General features: G+C 34.4%; 1 long non-coding RNA gene across 2 annotated transcripts; it reads right to left on the bottom strand.

Moving 5' to 3' along the window:
* Window positions 1-968: 968 nt before the first annotated feature.
* LOC129263044 (uncharacterized) lies at window positions 969-6,837 on the bottom strand. Of its 2 annotated transcripts, none has more exons than XR_010295243.1 (4): window positions 6,463-6,837; window positions 3,975-4,114; window positions 3,266-3,410; window positions 969-2,668 (listed from the first exon to the last, which is right to left on the bottom strand). It is a non-coding gene; the product is annotated as an uncharacterized LOC129263044 (long non-coding RNA). The 2 variants fall into 2 exon arrangements; XR_010295244.1 differs by having other exon boundaries at window positions 969-2,665.
* Window positions 6,838-16,130: the final 9,293 nt, after the last annotated feature.

Genomic DNA, 16,130 nt, shown 5'->3' with positions numbered 1-16,130 from the left:
AAATGTAATTGAATTTTGTCATGATTAATCTTTTTATTTTACACTTTGCTTTCCATACTTCACTTCCCATTTCTATGCCATTGTCACCTGTTCATCTCATTCCTTAGTTTATCTCATTCCTTACTCCTTAGTTTATATATCAGATTCTAATGCCATTACAACTCCACATGTTTCTATTGTCTTCTCATTTATATTCAGAACATTCTTCTTCATTCATGACCTCGTGCTCATTGGTTCACCTTTCACCCTTAGTTCTTCCACTTTTCTTGATTCTTCTATCCTCTCTGTTTCTATTAGTTAAATTGGTTATACGAAATTATTTCTGAACATATTTGAATACGGTATATTATTTGTTTAAAGGTCAAATCCACCCAAGAAAACTGTTAATTTGAATAAATAGAAAAAAGTCAAACTAGCATGATTCATGCAGAATCGGATATAAAAAGTTATGACATTTTAAAGTTTCGCTTATTTTCACAAAAGAGTGATATGCACACCTCAGTGATATGTAAATGAGACAGTTGATGTCCCTTACTATTTCTTTTTTTTTTATTGTTTGAAAAATACAATATTTCATTTATTTGACAATAATGACCAACTTGACTAAACCAATGCTAATTCTACATGTTCAGGGAGGAATTAATTGTTGTTTCTCTTGACAATGAGAAGAAAATTACATTTCATATTTCATATAAATAAAATACAAAATAAATAGTGAGCGAATGACGTTATCAGTCTCCTCATTTGCATACCGATCAGGATGTGTATATAACTGTTTTGTGAAAATTAAGCGAAACTTTAAAATGTCATAACTTTCTTATTTTACATCTGAATTTGATGATATTTTCAGTGTTATGCTTGTTGGATATTTCTCTTTTATTCAAATCAACTTTTTTGTTGGGGTGGACTTGTTTTTTAAAAGCAATGCCAAGTGAGGTCTGGCCCAATAAATAAGAGCAACACTGGACTTCATTTTGTCGACATCTTTATTTTGAGTTTAGTTCAGCTCCAAATATATTTTAGGTTCTTCAGCAATCTACATTATATTTGTTGTTGAAAAAAAAGTGATGCTCATTAATTTATTACAGAAAAAAATAATACGAGATATATAAACAACAAAAAATGCATGGGGCGTCAAAAAATTTCTTGAAGATGAATGTATTCTTTTTATTTCACAATCAACTTTCTTTTGTCAGTATTCTTCATGTCCAGGGGCCCATTTCAAAAGTACTTTAACATTATGGCAACTACCATGGAAACCACAATTATAATTGGATGTTGCGCCATATTAAAGACAAAGTTATGATAGTTGTACCTCTCTATGAAACAGGCAACAGGAGTGTCATTGCCATTCTGTTTAGAGATGAAATTTTGTTTCTAACATTTTGTCATATTTCAAACAATCCTAGATCTCTGTTTCCAAAATAAAACATTAGTCCAGAAACGTTCCGTCCAGTACCCATCATTTTTATTTTCACAGTAACTGGTTTCATGTGTTGATATTTGATAGTGCATTACTAGTGATCATGTTAATACATGTATTTGCATGAACCAAATTTCTGTGATGTGCAAAATGCTCAACTTCTCTTATCTGTGAACAAATCCTGATTTTAAATTCAAGTATAATTTAAGAAATAAATATATTTTTAATAAATGGTGAACATGCTCAGACGATATTTTCCAGATCTACAAAAGAGGAAGATCATAATCCTTCACAATCGTAATTTCTGCAAATTGAGACTGACTTGCAACTGTAACAATGGGAGATGTACATTGGCGGTGGAAGCCAAAAAATAAAAAAAAGGTTATCAACTAAAAATTTAGGGGGGGGGGACCTGTCCCCGCTTCCGCTGCCTATGGAGATGTCAAAGTGAAAAATTCAAGTGGAAATTAGAATAACACATTTAATGGTGTCGTTGTTTATAATACGATATCAGTCATTAAAGTTGTAGATTTCCTGCAAATGATTTATTTCATATGGATTTATCATAAGTAATTCAGATGTAATCATATATACACCGCTTTTAATTTGTTGGTGATGCTGCATGTCTGACATTGCATCTTTTATGTTACAATCGAAAGAGTATTGAGTGATGTCAGAGCATAGAGCTATTAGCTCCATGGTCAGAGGGAATAAGATATCAGCTCTCTTTTTAGCGGTGGAGCATAGCAAGTTAGAGCATTTTCCGTTAACTTTTTTTTTAATCTACGAAACATATTTGGATTCTTAAATTGTGAGATGTTTATAACATCAATAAGAATCGACTTGGAGTTAGATGACACAAAAACTTTAATTCCTATAGTAGTATGTTCAATGTTCAGACGACCGAAATTTAACCTCATAGCAATGGAGCTGGCATTGAGGTAACTTTTACAGTGTGGGACAATGGGGGACAAGCTGGAGAAAAATTTATCTACAGTTATGTTGTCACCATGACTATCAGTGCTTTGAAAATACTGCAACATTGTGTCCTCGATTTGAAGTGAAGTTGGGACTTGAAGACTGGACTGATGTTGCGGACGTGCCTGAGGATGATGACGAGGAAGACTGACCCACGTTGTGGACAGATGTCACCCACCATTCTCCTGCTCAGTTTCTTCCTGCTTGGTACAGGCTTCTCCTGGTGTGTCCACATCAAACACAGGATCCAAGATTGAACTTGTTCTGCTGACAGAAAAATCATATGTTCAAATTTATTTCATATGTTTTACTCATAATAATGAATACTAAAAAAATCGACTCTCATGTACCAAGTCGATACAGTTTGTCTGTTCTTTACTTCATTAATATTCGAAACATCTTAAGTTTTATTTTATTATATTATATTTTTTAAGGGTAATTCTCTGAAGGCAAATGGCTCTCACTTCAAGGAAATGCAACACCCATTAACCTGTACTATTTTACACAGGTAGTCAAGTACAAATATGATAAATCATATTGAATGAAAATGTGGATGTATAATTACAGGAAACGGGTTAATGTAAACATGAGAGAATGAGCCAATCATCAATGTATAATTCAAAATGATTTGTATAGTTTGTATGAGAGCGCTCATATCCACCCTGCAGAGTGCACAAAGTGCAAATTAATACCATAGCTGTTGCCCGACCGTTTCCTGTCAGAACCCAGAAACTAAACCTGGGTTAAGTGAAGCACAATATCAGAATTCATATTTATAAAATACATTTCTTTGCATGAATTCAAATTGATATACACATATTCTCTCTTCCCTGGGATAAGAAAACAAAATATTGAATATCTTACTCTCGATTATGTATGTGGGGAAGTAGGAATTCCATTGCCTCACTGTACTTGTATTTACGTGCTGCATTTGAGGGAGCTCCGTCACCACTCTTCCTCTCCATTTCTGTCGTTTTTTAGGAAGTTGTCCCTCAACTCGCTACGTCACCTTAAAATAATGAAAAAACAACACGAAATCTAATTCCTATAACCTCTGAAAATTTTCATTTCTGTTTATGACTCATTTCAAGCCCTACCCACCCCCCCCCCCGAAATATTTCAATGTGAAATTGGACAACATGCTTTTGATAGTAAACAATTTTGCCTCCATTTTTTTTGCTTGTAAAAGTGACGTGATATTTATATTACGTATTTGTGAGGAGGGGTTGGTATATATTTTTTGGTCCACATCACAAAGCAAGGTCTCTTTCTGCATTTACATACCCTTGCTCTTGTGTCTCATTTAATTTGTTATTTTTTTTAAACACCAGACTATTTTACACATGTGCAAACAATTTCAAAAATGGCCATAATGACCAAAACTTACCATTGGTATTCATTGAATTACAACAACCAGAAGTTAGCTACAGTTGTTAGATTGTGAACTTGATTTGCTTTCAAACATCCACATACAAATATAACTCTTTTACATTGTTCAATATTTTTCTTCAAATTGATAGTGAAAAAATCGTGAAGTTTGAAAAAAATTAATATGACGTAAAATTATACCAACCTGAGATTACAAGCTGACGCCCAATGTCATGTCATACATCATTTTTTTACTTCTGTATCCTTGAACAGCTCCAATCTCTTGTCATACAGGAATGGATTTTCCTACACTTCTAGGATAAGGGCTTCCTCCATGTTGGTTATCTGTCATGCAACACATTCCATATAAATTTTGTTAGCAAATAATAATAATAAAGGTTTAAAGAATTGCAAAAGCGATTAGTGAAAGGCCAGTGCCCAATCAGCAATTTCTTACATTTACATTGTAACTGGCAGGCTTGCTGATCAGGGTCCAATTTTTATAATGCACAAATAGAAATTCTCCTAATTGAAATGATTTTGCTTACCGGTAGTTGTAGAGAAAAGTGATCGTCTAGAAATTCCTTCAAGAGCTTGAAATAATTATTTTTTATCATTTGAAAAGTACATGTAAACATAGGGTCATGTTAAGAAAAAAAAAGATAGAGGCACAATTTTTTGCCTCCATGAGAGCCTATAAGCTAAGCCATATAATGTTTTTTTTTAGGGATGAAATGTTTGTTGAATAAAATGTCAGCAAATTATGTCTTCTCTGTATAGTATACGTACCCAATCACTTCAGCCCCCCCCCCCCCCAAAAAAAAAAAAAAAAAAAAAAAAAAAATAAGAAATAAACCAATGAAAAAAGAATGAAATTACACAAATAAAGCAATCAATTTTTGGAACAGAAATGTGCAGATTTAAAAGTTATGCCAGCACACAAAGGACATATTTCATATTGAAAAGGGGTCACTTTTGTTCTGGGGGATTTCTATTTCGGGCAAACCAGTGCCAACCCAAACCCCTTCCCATCGCCCCACGATTGAGCTGCCCCTGAATAAAGGAAAGTGCGCTCATTTTAAAATCCTTTACATAATAACAGACTGACAATTTTTGACAAACTAGAAACAATAACTTTTTTTAATGCAAGTTCTCTCCAAAATTATAGTAGCCTAAATTTAGTGACTAGGCCTAGACTCTATATTTCAATGAAAACAATGTCTAACGTTAATTAGCTAAGCCTAAGTATGACGTCATATGGGGAGGATTTAGAGTCTAGGTTTTTACATTATTTATTCGTAGGCCTAGGCTTTTCCAGAGAGTTTGTGGGAAATAACTAAGTTAGCCTTACTCCTTAGCCTTCCACCATTTGTTTCGATCTAGAACAGATCGACCAGAGGGTCCCACAAAAATATGGTCAAACTGAGCAATCGGTCTAACTTCTTTCAGTTCAGGCTACCCAAGTTTCACCACTCCAGATCCCCTCTTATTAATTCCTTGCCACCCTCCTATCTGCCACTCTTGCTGCTGACAAAACGACTCAGTGCCTAGCTCTCATCTATTATAGACCCTACTACTAAAACTAAAGTACTACTACTACTACTAGGCTAGGCTAGTCTATATCTTAATATAAATAATTCATCCCGGAATTCATCATATTCGTTCAGAGGTCTAACTTACATGTACTAGTGTTACTAACGTTAGACCTATGTGTAGACTCTAGACTACTGAGGCCTTACGTTAGACCAACAACGTACAGGTCTAACTTTTGTTAACGTTAGTTATAGGTCTAACTAACGTTAGATCTAACTATAACTTAGTAACGTTAGGCCTAATGTTACTGTTAGTTAGACTCTACTAAGTGATTAAGTCTAAATTAAAGATAAATGCCAGTTGTGGTAACGATTTCAAAATGAGTTCGTACAGTCTACAGAATCCAATGAAATGACCACCAAAGTGTCTGTTTGTATAAATAAAAAATATGTGCCAAAGGATTCCGGAAGAAATTGTGTAATTGCTGAGAAATTAGCAAATAAGCACGGGATTTGGGTCAAGCGTCGGGCCGACATTCAAAGCAATAATTTTTAATAGTACAGGTACACTGTCCCACGTGCGCTTATCTGTGTTGGTGATCTTCAGTATGAACATTTTTCAGCGTAGATTTCAAGATTTCACAAAGTTCAGTTCATGTAACTGTACCAGATCTAGATCCTCGATTATATAGTGACAATTAAGCTCGGTTTTACACACTTTCTCGTGAAATCAGTGTTTCCTGCAACTACTTTCATTTATCTTTAGGCCAAGTCCTAACTTTTTTAGTATTAAAATATTAGTAGGCCTAGGCCTAGGCCTAATTACGTTAATTAGGCCAGTCTAATTGATTATCGAGTCTAACATTAGGTATATAACGTTAGATCTAGATGTAACTTAGGCTAGGATAAACATCTAGCCTATCTAAATTAGATAGGAGCCTATATCTTGTTAGAACTTAGACTAGAGTTAGACCGAGTCTAAGCCTAGCCCTAAGGCTAAGCCTAAGCTAACTTACGTTAGATCTTCGGACGTTAGATCATAACGTTAGGCCCTATCCCAGGCCGGCCTTATATTATTTGGCCTTATTTTCTTGTGCTCTACTTTCTGGGGCTCGGTTCTACAGTATGCGAAATGACACTTGTTCTTAATTAGTTGCTTACCAGACCAAGAATTGCAAGATCAAGTCCTCCTTCATGCAGTCACCTCTCTTCAGCTCAACAGGTAATACACGTAGACCTACGTGTATGTGCGATTTTGCATTTAACACGTAAACTCCCATAGACTATCACCGCAGGCGATTTGTCGCTTGATCAGAAAATATGTGGGCAATGACGTAATTTATCTGGACTTTGATTGGCCAGAAGTGAAAAAACCGTGTGCCGTGCTCTGAAAATGGCTTGCTGATCGATCTGCAAATCCGGCAAATTACGCCGTGTTGTACAATACGGCACGGCACCGTTGAAGTGGAAACAGTTTCATAGGATTTAGTGGGGATCGATTTTTTTTGCCGTGCCGGATTGCCGTGGTGCCGTGCACGGTCGCCGTGCCGGATGCGGTGTAAACGGGCCTTTACGTTGGGAGTAACAAGTTGCACATATCATGCAAACACGCACGGCCGGAACGGTCACAGTCGTCGTATCAAAGTATCGATCACCAAAGTATCGATCATCATCGATGACCAAATAAAAAGCAACCAAAGAACTATAACTAGATGTCACCAAATATTTCCATATCAATAATATTTCTTCTTCTGTTTTTATTTGGAAAATATTATTACTGCCCATTTTCCCGAATTTTATCTGTCTGTTGCCAATAATGTGACGACTGGATTATCATAACTTTAACATTAATTTTTGTATAGATGTTAATATTAGGTAGTCAGTATATGAGAACAGAATTATTCAACAAAACTTTGCTGACAAAAAAAATAGCCATTTAGAGACTCAAGGGGAAAAAAAAGATTTTGGTTTCATTTTTAATACTTAAACTTTTTATCTGAAATACCTCAACTTCAACTTTTATCAAAAATTAGTTTATATGACCTCAACTCAATTATCTGTGACAAAAAAATCTTATGCTAATTATAGCTGTTTATTTTGTACCAAGATGATTCTGAAGGTAAAATTGGCCAGTGTTATATTTGCAAGTATCATAAGGCAAAACATATAAGCCTATCTATTTTTTCACACTTTTCGAATTTCATTTCATTTCAAATAGCAATTTACAATATCACTTTTCTCCATTGTAATATTCCAATAAAACATACTTTCACCTGTGAATTGCCCCCCCCCCCCCTTCCGATTAGTCACTTTCATCACATTAACGCATAAAATCCGATATTTTTTTCAAGAATATTTTCTATGTTGAACATATCATAATGAAATAAATTTTAATTATTTCATTGTTGCATTCAAGAAGATCATCCACAAAGACATCAAGTGTTTCTTTCAATTATGATCATTAACTCCATCACCATCACCACCACCACCATATTTCCATCATCTTTGTGAACATCCTCCCTTTACATTACAAATCACACAAATTCATACCAAATTGCCCAGCTTGACACTGACATTATAACATCTCAAGGTAATGCTAAGCCACTTAATTACAATTGCAACTGTTAGTAAAGGTGCCATGGCCAACTGGCCTACAGAAATGTGAGGATCAAAATTCTCATCTCCAGCACGGTATTTAGTTATGCCATTGAGCAAGGCATTTTAACCACATTGCTGTTTTATTCTACATAAAATAATCAAAAATGCTATATGCACTATGGAAACAAAGGAAGGTATGGGAGGGGGGGGGGATAAGACTGTTCTTTGCTTTTCACATTTCGAAAAGATTTCCAATAAGAAATTTCTCCACAGGTATACGGGCACACAGCCGTGCATACAGGGGGGGGGGGGAGAAGGTTCAAGGCCCAGTTGACCCCTCTCCCCTGCAAAAAAATTGATAATTTTTTCCTTTTTATTATGCTGCTTGTCAGATTTCAAAAAGGAATAACCTTTTTTTTCTTCTATACATCTATTTCCTATAGAGACAAAAAGGGTAAACCTGAATCAGTTTTACCTTCTTTCCAACATTTCACCTCCACAAATAAGATTTAAAAACCTCAACACAAATGGACAAATCAAGCAACAAGATAACCCTTTCGATATATTTCACAAACATCAACCTACAAAAAAAACAAAAACAAAAAAAAAAATCCTCAACACCATTTTCTCTACTCACCTACACATTACCATTATCATCAACCTATAATGATATCAATAAAATCATCACTATTATCACTCATATGACTTTCACCATCATTTCATCATTATCAAAATAAAAACCACTCAATACAATTATCATTAACATTCCCAATAAAATCTTCTCTTCATTATTATTACCTTTACACCATCAACAATTTCTTCATCCGATCACAATTTTCTTTTACAAAATTCTTTCTTATCCAATATGGCATTACATTTCATATGACAAATTTAAAGCATAACATCGACAACCAGGAAAAGACGTTACATTCTCAACAAATCATTACAAAATGCCACCATACTAATACAAACACAAACGTATCTCCAAAACTTACATGCAAACATACATTGCACAAGGTAAAAGGTGCACTTACCATCTTTACACGTAAAATGAATAAAACCTGTAGAGAGTCCTCCAAATATGAATGTGTCCAATAATATTCCATATTCCCAGTAACCAAACAAAATCACCACACATATCACAAAAACTAACTTGGCTATAAGCACAAGCCACATTCTAATTTTTCGCTGACCAATAATCAAGACAACAAAAGAGATAATATTGTTCTCCACAGATGAATATTGCAATAGAAATACTTGAGATGTTCAAGATGAACACTTCCTCCACATGAAATCATACAAACAAAATGTTTCACGAAAATAACATTCCAAAATTCATATATTGTCACAAAAAAACCCCAAACAACTGTAAGAAATGACGAAGAAGAGAAAAGTTGTTTTCAACTTTCTTCTGATGGAACATAGTGATTAAGGAGAATACAGACAAATTTACGAAATGTGCAGTGAATCACAGATAAATGTGCTCTCTCATTTCTTGGCATATTTATGACCAGAAAGTCGACTCATATTCAAGGAGACTGTCTGACCTCTTGGACACATGAAGGACGGTCAAATTTCGAAAATGCATCAGTCTCCACTTATAACAGAGAATAAAATGAAACCGTACACTACATAGAAAATACGTATTGTCCATATGAAAAATTATATTTCGGAATTAAAATGAAAGACCTAAACATAGAACTTCTGAATGTCCATTTCTCTTTCCTAACAAATGTGTCTCACTACAGGCTGATAAAAAGAATAAGAGATGCTAGTGGTTTTAAAGTTTACCAAGTATTCACTTAAAAGGTTCAATATTCTCAGAGGTATATATAAAATTGCTTCCAAAACAACACACTCAAAATGTGTGCCTTCGCCACTCCCACACCAGTGGGGCATTTCATCAAACAATTAGTCAGTCATGTTCACCGACTAATGTTATAAGCTACTGGAAATCCTTGCATCTGATTGGCTGAAAGCAAATTAGTCGGTGAAAATCACCGACTAAATGTTTCATGAAACGCCCCCCAGAAATATATTGACTGATCAATATTCTCTTTCTATGGGCGCTCAGGTTTTTTTACAAATCTGATCAAGGGATCATTGTCAACTTTTGCCCCAACATTAAATTTCAAATTACCCGTTTTCCGTCTACATCCAAACCCTACGACTTTCTAGCAAGCTTACCTGTTCACCATTAGACGCCCACAATCCACGTTCTTTATACGTCGATATTGCAAATGCTTAAAGACGAAGTCCAGGCTAAAAATGACTTCATTTAAAAAAAAAAAATGTTTAAAAAAAAAGACAAAAATACTGGTCAAAGTTTGACGAAAATCTGTCAAATAATACCTAAGTTATGGATATTTCACATTTCCGAATTGTGACATCACATGCAAACAGTTCCTCCATAGGTCATGTAATAAATAATCTATAAATTCGATTTTTTTTTTCATGATCCATGACAAAAACATATATTTCCTCCTCAAAAAGTAGTAAGAAATTATATTTCTGATGATATATCAAATGCTCACAAAAAATAATTTGAATTTTCTGAGAAAATGGCATGTTACTTATTTTTTACCATATAACATGTAGAAGAGTTGCTCGCATGTGACGTCACAAAATAAAAACTTGAAATATTCATAACTTTTCTATTATTCAACGGATTTTCGTGCAACCATTACCAAAATTTTTCGTTATTTTTTCTACATTCTTTTACAATCAACTTATTTTCAGCCTTGACTTCCCCTTTAAATATTGTGTGTCCACTTCTAGACTGTATTATTGAATAATATTCCACTGTTTTTTTTTTTTTTTTTTTTTTTTTTCTTTTTTTTTTTCGAGCGTACAGATCAGTGGAGTCCCGCGATTAGCGGTCTTCCACTATGACTGTATAGTATGCGAATCAGTGGGCGTGTGAATGTAGGGGATCTGAGAAGCGGACAATTAAAATCGGCCAATATCTCTGGACTAAACTGTTGTACCAAGCTTGCCTGTTCACCACTAGAGGGCCGCAATCCATGTTCTTTTTAAGGCCATACCCCATGCATCATTCTCGATTATCATCTCCATTTTCTATGCTCCTTTTTTAGCAAAAGGATCATAATAATGACATGATTATGCTACTGATGACCATCATGATAATTAGGTGGTCTGTCTATGACAGATCACCTATTATGTTTGTCCGAATTTTCTTTCTTTATTATTTATTAGGTGGTCTGTCTATGACAGATCACCTATTATGTTTGTCCGAATTTTCTTTCTTTATTATTTTTATTTCTTATTTTTATTTCCTCCATTTCTTGTGGACAGCAAATCTCAGAAAGTTCATATTCAATAATCATCAAAATATCACCACATATCAACATCATTAAGACCTCAATTCTGCAAGAATCTTAATGTCATGACGTCATCATGACGTCATCTAGACGCCATTTTGTAAAATCACATTATCAATCATATCTCCATTATCAATTATCAAAAATAAATCAAATTTACATGACATAAACTTCAGATCAAGGGTCATCAGGTCACGTCATCAAAGGTCACCTGAAGGTCACGACGCGCGCGTACGCGCGCGTCAAAATTTTAAAATGCTCAAAATCACTTTTTGACCAAAACAGAGTACGTTTTAGGTCATTTTAAGCATTTCAAAAAATTGCGCGCGCAAACGTATGCGCGCGCGTTTCCGCGCGTAACGCCTCAATGCAACTCAGAAACACCGTTTTTTTTTATTTCATTGCATTGATCATATAATTTTGAGCAATTTGATACCTTGATCAACCTTCTACGACCATTAATAAGGAAATTAACACCCGTTAAAGTTTGCAGCACGTGTGCGCGCGAGCTCTCACTATAGGCCATATATGGGCAAAAACATGCCTATAGAAAATCCGCTGTAGCTCTTCAGAACGCATGGGGACCCCCAATTTTTTTTTCATATTTTGATAGAGTATGAACTACAGATATAATTTCATGTCTCATTTGACCCTCAAGTATATTATGACGTCATCAAAATGGCGTCGGAAGTCAAAAAATCCATTTTGCCTATTATGACGTCATTATAATTATGCAAATCTTGCTCTAACTCCGTGAATATTGGTCAATTTTCACCCAATTTTTGATATGTTGTAGCTTAGTTCTTACTCTTTCTGAGTTATTGCCTTTATTTTTCATTTTGATAAACAGATCATCCTCAAAAATTGCAAATAATAATGGCATGTCATTTTTACTCATTTTGCGTGTAATCTCTATGGGACATGACTTTTTCTCAAAACTAGATTCTACATTCTTCTATTTCGTAAGCCATATCTCCAATTTTTGTTGCTGGTTATCCCTGAGCTTTTAGTATGTTGTAGCTGAGATTCTAAGCTTTCGGTTGCGTTTCCTTCATTTTCCGATCAGATGTCGGGATCATGCCCGTAATTCACTTGCAAGATTGGATTTGAGATTCTGGTGTTTTGCTTACGTGTTAAGTCTATGGGAAATATTCTAGCTCAATCGGTTAGGCGTCAGACTTACTTCTCATTCCATCATGCAGGCAGGGGTTCGAGTCCGCGGGTGAACATGATTTTTTTTTTTTTTTTTTTTTTTTTAGCTATCTTGCCCACGATCAATTATAAGAATTCTAACAAATAATAGCTAAAATATTGCAAAATAAAACAGATTATAATTACTTTTTTATATCATATCTATTTATCTGTCTGTCTATCTACCTACATGACATATCTATCTCTCTGTCTAATATATATCTTTCTGTTTGAATACGTCCCTCTCTCTCTATCTATCCATATGTCTGTCTGTCTATCTACCTACATTGTATATCTATCTGTCTGTTTATCTCTCTCTCTCTCTCTCTGTCTAATATATATGTATCTATCTGTTTAGATATGTCTATCTATCTATCCATCCATCTGCCTGTCTCTATCTATCTATCTATCTATCTATATATCTATCTATCTATCTGTCTGTCTGTCTCTCTATCTATCTATCTATCTATCTGTCTATCTATCTATCTATCTATATGTCTGTCTCTCTATTCATCTATATGTCTGTCTCTCTATCTATCTCTGTCTCGATCTCTATCAATCTATATGTCTGTCTCTGTATCTATCTATATGTCTATCTATCTATCTATCTATCTATCTATCTATCTATCTATATATCTATCTATATGTCTGTCTCTCTATCTATCTATATTTCTGTCTCTCTGTCTATCTATATGTTTGTCTATCTATATGTCTGTCTATCTATCCATGAAGCTATCACGAGAAGGAGAACCATCTTCCAATTTCTCTCTTAATCCTTTGTTATCGCTTCCTTCGGGCGAAGGAACGATATCTAACATCAATTGGCGAGCCGCCAGGCGAAAGTTAGAGCCCGCTTACATAACGCGATAGGACCACGCAGCATGAAGCTATTACGAGATAGCTCGTAATAGCTTCATGATATGTCTGTCTCTCTATCTATATATATGTCTGTCTGTCTATCTATCTGTCTATCTATCTTTCTGTCTGTCTCTCTTTCTATCTATATGTTTATATATGTTTTATTAATATAACCACCAATCATCTCTCTATCTATCTATATATCTATATATCTATCAATCTATCTCTCTATCTATAAGTCTGTCTCTCTATCTATCTATATGTCTGTCTCTCTATCTATATGTCTGTCTCTCTATATCTATCTTTATATGTCTATGTTTTATTAATATAACCACCTATAATTTATCTCTCCATCCATCACTCCATCCATCTAATATAATTATCTTTCTTGTATGTATCTGTTTGATTATGTAAATCTGTTTGTCTATCTATTTTTCAATCTAATATCTGTTTAAATATTTTTTTCCTGTTTATCTATCTATACGACAGACCACCTAATTCGTCCGCATGACGAATTAAAATCTAGTTTTTATTTATTAGGTGGTCTGTCTATGACAGATCACCTCTTATGTTTGTCCGAATTTTCTTTCTTTATTTTTATTTCTTATTTTTATTTCCTCCATTTCTTGTGGACAGCAAATCTCAGAAAGTTCATATTCAATAATCATCAAAATATCACCACATATCGACATCAATAAGACCTCAATTCTGCAAGAATCTTAATGTCATGACGTCATCATGACGTCATCTAGACGCCATTTTGTAAAATCACATTATCAATCATATCTCCATTATCAATTATCAAAAATAAATCAAATTCACATGACATAAACTTCAGATCAAGGGTCATCAGGTCATGTCATCAAAGGTCACCTGAAGGTCACGACGCGCGCGTACGCGCGTGTCAAAATTTTAAAATGCTAAAAATCACTTTTTGACCAAAACAGAGTACGTTTTAGGTCATTTTAAGCATTTCAAAAAATTGCGCGCGCAAACGTATGCGCGCGCGTTTCCGCGCGTAACGCCTTGAATGCAACTCAGAAACACCGTTTTTTTTATTTCATTGCATTGATCATATAATTTTGAGCAATTTGATACCTTGATCAACCTTCTACGACCATTAATAAGGAAATTAACACCCGTTAAAGTTTGCAGCACGTGTGCGCGCGAGCTCTCACTATAGGCCATATATGGGCAAAAACATGCCTATAGAAAATCCGCTGTAGCTCTTCAGAACGCATGGGGACCCCCAATTTTTTTTTCATATTTTGATAGAGTATGAACTAGAGATATAATTTCATGTCTCATTTGACCCTCAAGTATATTATGACGTCATCAAAATGGCGTCGGAATTAAAAAAATCCATTTTGCCTATTATGACGTCATTATAATTATGCAAATCTTGCTCTAACTCCGTGAATATTGGTCAATTTTCACCCAATTTTTGATATGTTGTAGCTTAGTTCTTACTCTTTCTGAGTTATTACCTTTATTTTTCATTTTGATAGACAAATCATCCTCAAAAATTGCAAATAATAATGGCATGTCATTTTTACTCATTTTGCGTGTAATCTCTATGGGACATGACTTTTTCTCAAAACTAGATTCTACATTCTTCTATTTCGTAAGCCATATCTCCAATTTTTGTTGCTAGTTATCCCTGAGCTTTTAGTATGTTGTAGCTGAGATTCTAAGCTTTCGGTTGCGTTTCCTTCATTTTCCGATCAGATGTCGGGATCATGCCCGTAATTCACTTGCAAGATTGGATTTGAGATTCTGGTGTTTTGCTTACGTGTTAAGTCTATGGGAAATATTCTAGCTCAATCGGTTAGGCGTCAGACTTACTTCTCATTCCATCATGCAGGCAGGGGTTCGAGTCCGCGGGTGAACATGATTTTTTTTTTTTTTTTTTTTTTTTAGCTATCTTGCCCACGATCAATTATAAGAATTCTAACAAATAATAGCTAAAATATTGCAAAATAAAACAGATTATAATTACTTTTTTATATCATATCTATTTATCTGTCTGTCTATCTACCTACATGACATATCTATCTCTCTGTCTAATATATATCTTTCTGTTTGAATACGTCCCTCTCTCTCTATCTATCCATATGTCTGTCTGTCTATCTACCTATATTGTATATCTATCTGTCTGTTTATCTCTCTCTCTCTCTCTCTGTCTAATATATATGTATCTATCTGTTTAGATATGTCTATCTATCTATCCATCCATCTGCCTGTCTCTATCTATCTATCTATCTATATATCTATCTATCTATCTGTCTGTCTGTCTCTCTATCTATCTATCTATCTGTCTATCTATCTATCTATCTATCTATCTATCTATATGTCTGTCTCTCTATTCATCTATATGTCTGTCTCTCTATCTATCTCTGTCTCGATCTCTATCAATCTATATGTCTGTCTCTGTATCTATCTATATGTCTATCTATCTATCTATCTATCTATCTATCTATATATATATCTATATGTCTGTCTCTCTATCTATCTATATTTCTGTCTCTCTGTCTATCTATATGTTTGTCTATCTATATGTCTGTCTCTCTATTCATCTATATGTCTGTCTCTCTATCTATCTCTGTCTCGATCTCTATCAATCTATATGTCTGTCTCTGTATCTATCTATATGTCTATCTATCTATCTATCTATCTAATCTATCTATCTATCTATATATCTATCTATATGTCTGTCTCTCTATCTATCTATATTTCTGTCTCTCTGTCTATCTATATGTTTGTCTATCTATATGTCTGTCTATCTATCCATGAAGCTATCACGAGAAGGAGAACCATCTTCCAATTTCTCTCTTAATCCTT

Source organism: Lytechinus pictus, chromosome 12 (assembly GCF_037042905.1).
Source record: "Lytechinus pictus isolate F3 Inbred chromosome 12, Lp3.0, whole genome shotgun sequence".
Taxonomy (NCBI): Eukaryota; Metazoa; Echinodermata; class Echinoidea; order Temnopleuroida; family Toxopneustidae; genus Lytechinus; species Lytechinus pictus.
The sequence above is the reverse complement of the archived record's forward strand: the minus strand, read 5'-3'. Positions and strand labels throughout refer to the sequence as shown.